The sequence below is a fragment of the Oreochromis niloticus genome, linkage group LG2, assembly GCF_001858045.2.
Source record: "Oreochromis niloticus isolate F11D_XX linkage group LG2, O_niloticus_UMD_NMBU, whole genome shotgun sequence".
Classification (NCBI taxonomy): domain Eukaryota; kingdom Metazoa; phylum Chordata; class Actinopteri; order Cichliformes; family Cichlidae; genus Oreochromis; species Oreochromis niloticus.
This window is the reverse complement of record NC_031966.2, coordinates 13963426-13977596: the sequence shown is the minus strand read 5'-3', so window position 1 is coordinate 13977596 and position 14171 is coordinate 13963426. Positions and strand designations below refer to the sequence as shown.

The 14171-nt window shown below is 36.4% G+C and overlaps 1 protein-coding gene across 2 annotated transcripts in view; it reads right to left on the bottom strand.

The window, feature by feature from the left end:
• lingo2 (leucine rich repeat and Ig domain containing 2) overlaps positions 1-14171 on the bottom strand; it is a 192059-nt gene that overhangs the window by 77351 nt on the left and 100537 nt on the right. For both annotated transcript variants that reach the window (XM_005467267.4, XM_005467268.4), the window contains exon 4: positions 373-459. The gene's annotated coding sequence lies outside the window, so the exon portion shown is untranslated. The remainder of the gene's footprint in view (positions 1-372; positions 460-14171) is intronic.

The following is a 14171-nucleotide window of genomic DNA, read 5'->3' as shown; positions in this document are numbered from 1 at the left end:
TAAGGCAGATAATCTTGTAGAACCTGAAAACTGAAACTGTTGTTATTGTTGTTTTGTTAACCAGTCGAACAACTTTAATTCACAGACCGCACCACCAAATTCTTCAAATATCCCACTCAAAAGGTGCACAAGTTCACATTTTTAGTGAAGAAATTAATCAAAAATGAGTTCTGAGGTGAAGATTTTACACCAAAAATTGTTGGCTGTAGCCAGAAAAGTTGAACATACTCTTGCATATTTACATATTTTATTAACTGTGGAAAATCAAGATAGAATCACTATGAAAGAGAAAGGTATGTTGCAGTGCAAAGTATGCAGAGCCTATTCGAGGCCAAATATTAAAAAAAAATAAATGAATAAATAGCTGCTTACCACTTTGAGAAGCAATCATCCCCGCAGCCATGGCCTGTTCTTTTCTGTCTTCTTTTGGTTTGGTCGTCCCTGTTTTTGTTGTTTTATCTAGAAAAAAAGGACAAAGTATAAAATATAACCACGAATCATGGCTATGTTTATGACCACAGTGACAATCAGTCCATTAGAATATCAACATTTCCAAAATAAAATCCCCAAACAAACCAACAAACATCAAATTAGAGGGTGAATACGTCACGCCTTAGACTTTGTTCTTAAACTGTCACATAATGCAGCATGTTTCAATGAGTGGTGAAAAAAATAAAGCACAAACCCAAAGTACAGGTTAAAAACAACAACAATCATTTAACCAGTAGTGAGAAAATTAAATATAACAACATATAAAGAACTGCATCTACATTCATTTTCAGTTTCAAGCTTTGTATCTCCTAGGAACAGCAATGCTTTCACAGTTTTTCCTAAAATTGCCTTTGCCTGTCTGTGGCATATTTATGTGATCAGTACTTCATGTACTCGGGGAGAACAGGTATAACAGGTTGGAGATTCATCCAAATGAGGTTGTGCACACACAATTCTTGGATTTGTGACAAAAAAATGTTAAAGATTTAATGCTTTTGAGCCAAGACAAGGTATTTTTAAACTGACATTTAATTATTTTTTTTTATGTTGTTTTAACATGTTGAAAAATGTGAAGCCTCCGTTTACTGAGTCATACCCTGAGTCATTTCACACAGCATCCACTGTGTTTACATTCTTTAACTAGATGCAAAATAACACATAATGTTTAGTAAAAGCTGGTAACCTGCTACATGTCAGAGACATCAAATTAACTGGGATTACTGTGAGTCATCACCTACTTTCCATTTTTTAAATTGCATTTATACTAATATATATATATATATATATATATATATATATATATATATATATACATATATATATATATATATATACATAGTTCTTAAAATGCATTTGGTTATGATGTTCAGTTCAATATGGAGTACAAAAGTTGGAAGTTGGGATTTGTGTCGTGCATGTGGTTCCATGGATTGCTGTTCAAGTATCTGTTTCAGAATGTTTTGAATTTCTAAGTTCCTAATAAACGGCATGTCGTGCAAAATGAACACTGGCCGCTTCTCACTACTCTCCTTCTATAATGAGTCCCCTTATCCAAACTACAGAAGGAAACACAAAGGATAGTGATTATGCAATAGGCGTGTCTGAGTTGTTAATGTGGTGATGATGAGAGAGGGAGAGAGAGAGGAGGGAGGGAGCTATCTACTCCAAGTCCAAAGGCAGTGAGATTAAATAAAAGTTTTACTCAGGACACTCTTGTTAAAATCACTCTTGACACCCTGCACTATTAGTACGCCATTAAGAGTTCAAGGACGATAGCTGTCCTGTTTTTTGATCATTTATCCCTTGGATCCTCTCGTTAAGCCTGAACCCAGTTCCTCACAATGGCCACAGAATATTGATGGGTTTTGAAAGGATGATTTTGCTGAATTCATAATAATCCTCTTTTTGTCTGCCCTTGATAATACAGATGAGCTAGTCTTTGACATTCCAGAGTGAAAGGTTAATTGCCTGATGCTGATCTAAATCTCTCAGTAAACTTAATATGTTATAGTTAAACAATACTAAAGGCTCCTCTTTTTCATTGCATCCAGCATCTAGTCTTATCATTGTTGCAAGATAGCAGATTTTAAAATTATTTACTTAAAATTATTTACACAACCAGGCAGGTCAGAGCTGGAATCTCTACATTGTGTCCTGGACCTGCCCAGGGGCTTCCTAGGACATGCCCAAAGCACCACACTTAGTAGGCATCCAGAAGGCATCCTGTTCAGATACTCGAACCACCTCAGCTATCTCAAGGTGACATGGCGTAACCCAGGTAGTGACTTGAGCACGTCGGAGCAGTATGCGTCACGTGATAGAGCAGCTGTTGTGTGCTAGACCTGTCAGCAGTCTGGAGTTCACACTAAAAGCATGTGGAGCCTCGCTACATGCTGCCAAACCAGGTGTTGTATCAAGGTAGGTATCCCCGAAAAAAATTTGTTCCCCCTGCGTCGCAAGCATTCACTGGGCCCGGAGTGCAGATCCAGTTTACTCCGCCTCCATTACAGACAATTAGACGTAGAAGTAATGATGTTTTAGTTTTGTGAAAAAGTGAAAAATGAGTGTCGTCACATTACCATTCAGTTTGAGGGTTACAACAGAAAGTTATATATTTATTGTTCTTCCGTGGTATCAAACAAACACAGGTAACAAACGAAGGACATTTTGCCTGATAATTCCTTTCAATGGAAAGTAGCAATTCTACACTGAGCCCATCTAGAATGACCAAACTCCTCATCCTATCAATAAGGGAGACCCCAGACACCCTTCAGTGGAAGCTCTTTTCCAGCGCTTGTATCTGCAGTTTTATTGCTTAAGTCACTTTCTACAGCTTGCGACCATAGATGAGGGGAGGAACAAAGATTAACCAGTAAATCAAGTGCTTTGCGTTGATGCTCAGCTTTCTTTTCACCACAACCGACCAGTACACCATCCACATTACTACAGATGCTGCACAAATCCACAATTCAATCTATTCTTGTTGATTGACAAATTTTAAGATCCTCCATCTGGGGCAGCTACTTGTCCTTGATCCAGAGTGCACACACCATTCTTTTTCTGGCTGAGAACCATGGCCTCAGATTTGGTAGCATTAATTCTCATCCAACCCACTTCATACTCTGCTGCAAACTGCCTCAGTGCAAGCAGGAAGTCACTGCCTGATGAAACCAAGAGAACTACATCGTCTGCAAAAGATCCTGAGTCCACCACACCTGACATGCTCCACCTTCCACCTCATGACTGAGCCTAGAAATTCTGTCTTTAAGTATTGTGATTAAAATTGTTAAGAAAAGGCACCCATGACAGAGACCAACACCCACCAGGAATGACAGCAATGGAGCTTTTCTTCTTTATAATGCCTGGCAGAGGTACCCTACTTACCTCGGCACTCTGTGATAGGGCCAATGGGAAACATTAACTGAATAAATAGTTTACTATTAAAACTATACAGGTGGAATTGGGTGCGTTTTACTGGAGCCCCTTGGGACTCCATGACATTTGTATTCTTAAAAACGACTAATCAAAGCAGAAATAGAACATAATGATGTCATATTATTAAGAACACATTGACAGTAATTAAAATAAATAAAGGGGGAAAAAGGATTTATATATTTTAAAAACAACACACAAAACAACTAACAAACATTGTAAGCTGTGGCTTGGGTCTACACATACCCTAGTCATTAGGATGAGGGTTAAATACCCTTCGACACTAGCTTTAGGGAAAAAAACCTTTTTTATACACAGTTCTGTTTTGCTCTTTTGCTCTGAATGTAATATCCTTAAAGATACTTGATGAACAGGTACAGACAGAACTCTGATAATCACTTTATATTCATCAAGTCAAGATTTGAATTACTTAAATAATGCTATTTATCTTTTGGGACTCGACAGCCTTTTCAACCAAACCGTGTGTGTTTAGATTTGATAAGAAAACAAGTGAGAGAACATTTTTTTGTGGGATCACTGGCACCATATTTGTGACCATTTAGGTATTTGGCTATGCAGAATTATGAGTGTGTAATATGCTTGCAATCCTCCGAAAAGCCAACAGCATGTAGCTTGACACACACACACTCAATATGGACGAGGCTGTGTACAGGTCAAATGCCGATTGGTTGAATGGTGAGCTGGGAAAGGAAAGGGAATGAAATTGAACAACTACTACTAGAAGGAAACATGCAAAAAAACACGCTGTGGCTGCAGCGGCCACTTTTCATGGTTATTAATAGTCGGTTTCACTCTAGCTTTATGTCATAAGTTGTCTCTGTAGGCTCTCAGTCAGCCAGGTCATGGTAGTCTAAGGAGCTTGGAAAGAAAGTGACTCGACTTCTTTAAGTTTCATGAAGGCATTTCACCTGTCAGGATTCTTCAGTTTTAAACCCTAATGGTGGTTGTCCCAAGACCATTATTACATGTGCCTTATCACATGGGCCAAGGTGAAAAAAGGTGCGAGTGGTTTCAGGTAAAACCATTGTGAGACTTTGCCTCACCAAATCATGTGACCTATTGAGGTCACCTGAAGTAAGATGCGAGTGGAGGTTGAGGCACCAGTGAAGGGATCTCAAGATTGTCATAAGTTTGGTCTTCTCCATGAATCTCTGAAGGACCAAAAACAACACAAGCCCTCATCTGGGACAGTGCCTCTTCATGACAGCACAGAGAAACAACATGGAGGCAATTGTCTGCAAAGCTGTGTGTAGGCTCTGCAGAGGGCCAGTGCAAAACTATGCAGGTCCCATTATCCATTCTATTGCGTTATTTTACTATAGGCCAGTATATTCATTTTGCCTATAACAAACAAAATCATTTAAATTCAGAATCACAATTTGAGTATATCATTGTACATTAGTGGATTTAATAACTTTCCATTGACAATCTGTCATCCGCAGACCCTGTGACAGTTGTCAGCAATTCCCTTGAAGCAAACTTGGCTTTGATTCACAAGGATGCATTAACACGCCATTTGCCACCTGGAATCAAGATGCACACTGATCATGCCATTAGCTTCTCTCTTTAATTATGAGACCATAAAATATCTTAATATGCAAGAGCACCTGGATGCTGCTATAGACATCAGAACTTCATCAGCATTTGTTCCTAACTACCATGCCCAGGTCTAGATAATTGGTGTTTTATTTTGTATATGGGAAATGGTGAGGGACAGATTGGAGAATGAGATGTTTGTTTGCCTTCCCATTTTACTGATAAATGACAACCTCAAATGTCTTTATCAGCAAGTGGATTATTTTTAAGAGCAAGGACTAGCTCATGCTGGGAATGGAATGGCATGCACACTATGATTTAATACGTCAGAAATAACCTTCAAAAAGAGCACTTATGTAAAAATAATTTTAAGATTATGGTCTTTAAAGTAAGGGTTAATTTCTGAGAACAGACAACCTCCACCCACCATTAAGGTAATGTCCAAAATCAATTGGAAAGCCAAACTCACTCCTGAGTCTTTAATTTATCTAATCGATTATTGTTGTGTTAGACAATGCAAGACTAGAGTTAACACAAAAAATAAAAAACAGAAAAACAGAAAGATAGATGTAGAGAAGATATACTGTTGCTTCTGTGTAATATAATGCCCAAATATATTGTTTTGTGTACACTGTCACTTTCTATAGCACTAACAGCTGGGACCCAATTCCAGGTATCTGTAACATAGCTGTCAAAATAAAATCTGATTCTGATTCCGATGACTTGCCCATTATTATACAATGTTTTATTTTACCGTTTAGTTGACAAGGAGAGAAAATGTAACGCATGTCAAAGTAACTCATCTCTCCAATCCAAAGGCTTTACTTTCAACTAATGATATACAGTTAATAAAGCAGAACCAATTACTTTGCACAGCTGGGCATCTTTTATATGTTCTTTTCAATCTAGGCCATTTGATTGCTTGTAAATACACGGTTGATTTATATTTCTTTACAGTGCAAAACGCAGTGGGCCCAGTGACAAGAAAGCAATTAATCACATTATTATGCCAATTAAGAAGTTGGTCTGCTCCACTGAAGGTAGAAAAAAACAATGAGGGAACTGAAGATGTGAGAGGAAGGCCCTACAAGAAGTTAATGCAAGCCATTAAATTGCACCCATCACCCCAGTCCTCTACATGGACATGGTTTAACCTATTACCATTGTTTAACATGAATATCATTACAATGCATCCGAATGCTTAATTAATTGTTAAACAACTTTGTTAATGATCTTTTTTCTTATTGGATGATTAAGACATTTGTGTACAACCAAAAGTAAACACCGAATATTTATCTTCAGATTGGGAAGATAAGCAATAAAGAAATATATTCCTTTATAGATGATGCCAAATACAAAATATTGTCTGAACAGTTCTGCTGTGACATGTTTGGTAAAATCAAGCAAAGACGTGAGTCTTCATAACACCTCCGACTTTTGAGGAAGGTACTTTATTTGATTATAATGGTCTATAACTATAGCTTTGTTCATATGCCAACAGACCAGAGTCGTGTCAAAAATATAATGACACAAAAACTGAAACCAGTAAAGACTGATTGAGTGGTTGAGTGTTGTACTATGTTTTCATGTCACTTCTACTGACTTTTTTTGTTAGTGTTCCTTCATGACACACCTAAAGAAACACCACTGGACTGCATTGCAAAATGAATCACCAAGCCCTTATGATAATAACAATAATAATAATAATAATGATAATAACAATAATAATAATAATAATAATAATAATAATAATAATAATAATAATAATGATGATGATGATGATGATGATGATGATTCTGTTACAAATATCTGTAACTGAGTTCTTGTGTTTTCATTACTACCCTGAGTGGTTCCTCTTGTTAAAAAGAATATATATATATATGTGAATATATATATATATGTTTAACAAAGAAACACTTTTTGACATATATTTTTCAAGCCTAGACTTAAAGTTCCTGTGGTTGCTTACTTGATGTTGATGCAGCCTTAATGTTGTGCTGTTATTCATATTCAATTTATGATAAACATTAGGCATGGCTTCTACATAAGTGATTTGATTTGCGCTATTATTTTCTCTGAATCTTTCTATATTAACTTGAAATCTGTATATTTGCATTGGTAAGGCTAATGTTCAAGGTATAACAAGTCTCTATAGTAGATTATGCATTTTACAGAAATCTTGTATGAAAGCACATTAGGTAGAGACTGTTTTAATTGTAAAATACATATTATTTAATATGATATCAGTATATCACCTCCTGTTTATCTAAGGGCAATGAATATTATTATTTAAGTTATACAACAGGATCTCATCACTAAAGACATGCTTGCTGTATTAATGGTGGCATATTGTAGTGAGTCTGTTGTTGAGGATCAGGAAGGAATAGTACTTTTTTCAGGGATTAGCTCTCAGAAATATTGTTATTCTTGCTCAGAATAATTAAGTGCTTCCTCACACAGACCTACAGGTTAATATACTGTGCATTTTATAATATATAACATAATACATACGCATTGGTTAATAAAAGATCTGTTCCTTTAAGTGTCTCTGACTGAACTGATGGTAAGTATAATATCAATAGCTCTTCCTTCCTCCCATTCCTGCTGGTAGTCCTGAGGTCAAAATGATGATCTTTACGAGAGACTTTACCTAATAAATACAGTATTGCAGCTTCCCATAATTTCCCTCCTTTGCCTGACCCTTTATATTAGATTATGGCTCTTTATAAACTTCATCTTTATAAACTTTGCATACTAGAAATTTATTTTGTAATTTTTCATCATCTTTCAATGTTGCTCACATTTAAAACATTTTGCTTTGCCTCCACTTCTGCTAGAACCCTAACAATCACATTGCAACAGACCTGCTTTGATTTTTCAAACTGTCTGTTGGTTTGCTGTGGCTTGAAAATATTTCAATAATATTTCATATTATCAAGGGCTGGGCTACTCAATAAATTCCATTGGTTAAACCTTGTCAAATCTTTGATGAGTAGCTTCAGGAATTGGGGGTATTTTTTTTTTCTTTTTACCAGCTATGTATCCACATTAGAACAACGTGCCAACACAGGCAGTACTTAAAGAAGTTACAAATCTAAACTATAACTTGAATTTGTCCAAACACAATTCACTCTGCTCACAAATGAGATAAACATGTGTTTTATCTCTTTAATGAGTATTGATGTGGGTATTCAACAGAGTAAAAAAGAGAAGAGATACATTTGTGCTGAGAAAAAATAACTTTTGTGCTTCATGTACAGCAGATGGCTGGAAGCCACATTAATAAACAAAGTCTATGCAATGTTTAAAGACATTACCAAATGTTCTTGCATAACTAAAAACTTAAGCTAATTGTCCTTTTACATTTTGTGCCTTATCTCAATAAGATTTCCGTTTTCTGAAGTACCATGAAGTTTGTACTTTTATTTTTGTACATACTATGCATACATATATTTACACACACAGACAAGCCATTTTGTGTCTGTGCATTCATTTTGACAAAAAGCTCCTTACAGGCCTTTGCATCAAGCGAAGCCAATTTGACTGGCCCTGACTTGAGGGGTGTCTGTGCGACTCCTGAGAGAAAGATAAAGAGCAGAGAGGCTATGTTTGTGGTAAAGCAAACTACACCGCCACATGCTCCCTATCCATTCCTCTTAGCTGGCTCAGTGGCCCATACCTCGCCCTAATGAGATGCGGCAACACACACAGACACATGTAGCATGTCTACTCTAATTACACTAGAAAGCTCTGTTGTTTCCTTCACCCCCTGGTGCCATCATGAAATTGACTCTGAAGGTTTTTTGGGGTTTTTTCCTATCTGTATTCTATTTTTAAGGAACAAAATTCAATCATGTACAGTGCAGAGCACATAACAGTGGTTAAAGACCAATGTTTTGACATTTTGTGCTAAAGATTCTAATTGTACTTAACAAAAAGCGTATTGTGAGAGTGTGATACTTTGATATGTAAAAGTTAAGTTTCGGTTTAGTCTTTTTCACTTGAATGTTACTCTGGCAGCTTATGATAGATTGTAAATAATGGCTTGGATGGATGGTGTAATGTGTTACAGGTATAGCAATACTCAGATAGGCTGTGACATTTAAACAATGCTCAATTTGTACTAAGGAGCCCAAAGCGTACCACCACCACCACCAGTAGCCAGAAACTTTCATGTTGTTTACACCAAATTCTGGCTCTACAATCTGAATTTTGCACCACGAGACGCATTAGATCAGTCAACATTTTTGCAGTCTTCTTTTGTCAAATTTTGCTTCAGCTTCAGCAGTCTGGCTATTCTCCTCTAACTTTTGGTCTCAGCAAGGCATCTTTATTCAGAACTGGTACTCACTGGATATTTTCTGTGTTTCAGACCATTCCCTGTAAGCCTTAGAGATGGCTGTGTTGGAAAATCCCAGTAGATCAACAAGTTCTGCCTGGCACCAAGAAGCATGTCATTTCCACTGTCACTTAAATCACCTTTCTTCCACATTCTGATGCTCAGTTTGAACTTCATAAGTCATTTTGACCATGTCGAGATGCCTAAATGCATTGGGTTGTTGCCATGTGATTGACTGATTAGATATTTGAATTAATGAGCAATTCCACAGGTATATCTAATAAAATGGCAGGTGAACATGTGCATTGCAGTAACCTTTTATTATTTGAATTTATTTATTATGCATTCATTTTATTTTCCCTTACTTTGAGCATTTCCGTATCTCCAGGTATTCAGGCTTGTGTATAAGTATGTAAGAGAGTCAAGCTTGTGCTACATGGTATGTGTTGGTTTAGATTAGCTCAGTGTTGACTTTATTGTTGATGAAATAACAAATGCATAAAACAAATTGGAGCTTTTCTGCAAAATGTAGTTCTTAATAAATTAATATACAAAATTGTAATTAGATCTGGAATTTTAAATTCTATTTTATTATTCTTTCTTTGTTATGAATACATTAGCATTTCTTTCAATGACAGCGAAATGCTTTTACGAAACAAAGTAATTAGACTGGATCTGACTGAACTTTGTGCAAGCAGTTTTCTACTCATTTTCAGTTCCAAAAATAATTAATTGTTAATGCTGTGACTCTAGTCTTGCATTATTTTATTTTCATCCTAGCACAGCATTTGTGGCATCTAGCTGCCTCATTATTAAAATGACAAGTTTAAAAGTTAAGAATGATATCGATGAGGAATAAAAACACGTGCAACATTAGTGAAACGCAATTATGATTATCATTTGATAAAGATTAAGCTGTTAAAAAGTAGTATTGCGTATCCAAAAATGTTGTGTGTCATGCCTTATAGTCCCTTGTACGTAATGTGATATTTAACTTGCTGCAAAATTTAGTTCAGTGTCTCACTGTTGTTTTTGCTCAAATCCTAGTAGGTTCACTTTCTGTAGTCCCTACGAAACTTTCTCTAATAGAAGGGGTTATGAAACTTAAGGCAAGGAAAGTAGGTTCATTGTCATACTGAATTAAATGCATAAATGGTGAGGGATGACTAACTGCAGAGCTAGATTTACAGTTATGTTCAATTAAATTTGATTAAAAAATTGGCACTTCTAACAAAGTAACATTTTGATGGGAAGACAAGAAGAGCGCTGAGTTGCAGAACAATAGCATCCTGTTTCATTTTATGAGTACTTCAAGTCCTACTATAAATAGACTGACAGGTACACAGGAGGCAAGGCACCTCCACTCCCCTTGGGAAAGCTCTGTACGTTTGTTCCACCTTCGAGCTACTGTAAACTATTCTTACAATCTTTGTCTGCGGAGAAACTGTCATCTTGTGGGTTTCCTTTTCTCTTAAATTGCCACTGTTGTGAAATAAAGCAGATCTGTTCCTTTACTACTCTCTAACATAGATATTGGTGATTAAACGATGTAAGGCAGGAATTAGTCTGGGATAAATATGGACTTTTATGAGGAACCAATCATCATTTGACACTTGCAAACTGACAGTTTGGCAGGTGCAGCCATAGGCCCCTCACTGCCTCCCTCTGAGCTATCCATAGTAGTGACTAAGAAATATGGACAGCAGCAAATTGAGATTCATCAGGCACACCAGCCTTGCTCACTGAAATCTATATTCAATTTTAGAGCATCTGTCATGGCAGTGGCAGGGTAAGGCATGCTGGGATCGAGAATCACTTAAGTGTTCTGAAAATGTATGTAGTGGAAAAAAGCTCTCTGTCTTTCTTTCTGTGTATCTGTCTGTCACTCTGTTCCTTTTTTTTCTTCCTCTGTATCTGAAGGTAAATTAATGTAAAATAATGATTTGGTCACATGGGAATTTTCTTTCTCCCTTTTTTTTCAGATTGAATCAAGTTTCTGTTTCTGTTAAGTTCATTATAGTCAGATATTTCCAGCTAGTAAAGACAGCATGTGTCAAATAATTGTGCAGTTATTGTCATTTTCAGTTTGAATGGATCAGGAACTGATTCTGACAGATCTCTAAATCTTTTGAGACATCAAAAAACTAAAGAGACAATGTGCATATCGGCAATAAAGTCAAGAAGCTAAGGTCTTTTCAGGTTTTTCCTGCTATCCAAGCAACACAAAATAAATTACTGCATGTTACTTAATCTTTGATGATTTTTTTCCATTTCTCACCCTAACAAAAATGTACTAATACATTTTTCAGTATGTTATGATTCAAGCAGTCAATTTTCTGTAACATGTGATGAGGATACACAAACAGAATGGCACAGCAAAAACAACATACGGTTCTTTATTCTATGACAATAGCCACAATCACTCTTCCCTTTTCCATGCTAATAGAAGATTATTATTATTAATACCAAGCAATTGGCTAATTATCTATAAAGGAAAGAAGCAGAGGTCAAGATTTTATCTGCAGGGTCAGTTTCTGATCTCTATAGAGAGGGTTAACGTGAGCTAAGAATTCTCATTATAGCCTATTAGAGTGAGACTCAGTCACGAAGTTTGCAGATAGCGAGTTCAGTGTCTTCCTCAAGAATAGTCACGTGAAACTCAACCTGGGGCTTTTTGGCTAAGGACCTGCACTCTAACTATCTTACTCCCTTCACTCCACCAATTCACTAAACTAAACTCATTTAGTGTTGTAATGACTCAGTAAATAATAAAGCTAATAAAAGTAGTGACATCAAAAGCTCACCCTGCTTCCCAGATCTATCTGTTATTTCCTAGGTTGTGATCTTTTTGTGGAGACTTGGGTTCAAAGGAGGTAAATGGGGATAAGGTCAGACAAACTAACTGTTAAGCTTTTTTTTTCTTTAACATGCAATGATAAGTTGGCAGTGGGCCAATGTCGAATACCCAGAGGTACAGTTAGGAGTTACCACTTGCAGAAACCTTCATAAAAAAAGTTGGCTTATTCTGACAACAAACAAATGTCAACAAACATATAAACAATTCAGCCTCGTGTCCTCTAAACTGGAGGTCGTGATATTATGCTTAGTAGTTTGGAAGGTAATTGCCTTCACATGGTAATTAACTTCCCAATTTCATAAACATTCTTTTGATAACATGATAATCAAAACAAAGTAATATAATTCTGGCTGAAATTACAAGTTATAATAGTCTCTGTTATTGCATTTTATGTAAATTTGCTCAGAAGAAACATTTTAAACCAGCAGGTGTGAAATACGTCTCACTCGGAGACAACCCAGACAACCCACCACTTGTCCTTCTGCTTCCTCTTTCAGGTCTGAATTGCCTGCTTTTACATATATGGTTTATGTGTTCTTTATATATGCACTATATATACATTATACTAAAATATATTAATTTTGTGAGACTACAAGGAACAAAAACCATAGTCTGTAGTGTTAGCAGATTAACTCCAGCCTCATCCAGTCTGCTTGTTAGTGACCAAATGCTGAGTTTGCCTCTGTGTTCATAACTATTAGTAGTTCATTCATAGAAATTTTCACTTCTATCTGCACTCCTCTCCAATTGCTACCTCACACTAATTTCTTCCACTTAGCAAATCTGGTTCCTAAATATTAAAATAAAAGTGCATCGGACACTGAGTGGATCTGTAATCATTGTGCCCTGCAGTGTGTATGACTGTTTCTGCACATTAATATCCAAACGTAATAAAGCAGACATACAACGTGTCACGTTATGCCATATTACGACTCATTTTTCTCCAAAAATACATATGAAAGTTTATGTTTGCTAAGGCAATTCAATAACTGGGACTCCCCATCTGTTATTGTTTCTATTGTAAAAGCATTTTTAAGGCTTGTCATTAGTTTGTCACTAGCCACGAAGAATGCATAATGGTACCAGTAAAGCTCTTTATTAGTCCATGATGAGCAATGAGCCATATCAGCTGATAGTAGGAGATCCCCCGCCCCTGTCCCCAAACAGTGGAATCCAAGGAAGTGACAATCAATAGAAATGCTTCATTTGGTTTATGTGTAGCAGCGTGAGGAACACACTAGGGCAGAAATAGATTGTCCTCACTCCATTATTTTAACACATTTCCACCCACTGTGCCACTCATTTTTGCAAGCTTGTTATTAAGGCCAGGTATGCAACAATTTCCACACCCCATTTTTCAAACAAGATTAATACTCAGGATAAGAGTCAAACACTACATATATTCTTATTCTTCACATCTCAAGATTGTTATGGCGCTCTAGAACATTAATTGCAGTAAAAGCATGAAATGACAGATTTTAAAAAATGACACAACTGCAAAGTGTGTGGTCTTATCAGTTCGAGGCTATGTCATGCCATATGCAATCTCAAAAAACACCTTCAACTCTCCATCACTCATCTCTCCATGAAAACACCACAATGCATTCCTGAAATATATCACCAGAGAAAAACAGAAAACCAATAAAAGACAGAGTGGCAGATAGTCCCTGCACTGTTGATTCCAAAATATAGACTTACAGTATGTACAAGAGTTAATCATCATTACTTAATTAACATTCTGTGACTATGTAATGACCTGCATGGGCTTAACATGAGCAAATGTACTAGTTTCACAAAAAAGGCTCTTGAATTGTAAGGTGTCTGTTTTTGTAAAATATTCTTTCCTATTGCCCTTCATTGTTGTCATTTTTTCCCTCTCTTAAATATCACAGAAAAGGTCCCTTCCACCCAGAAGAATACAATTTTTGTATTGTATGGTGCTTTTTTTAATTATTAGTACAATCAAGCGAGAGGTGTCAGTCTAAAAAAACAAAA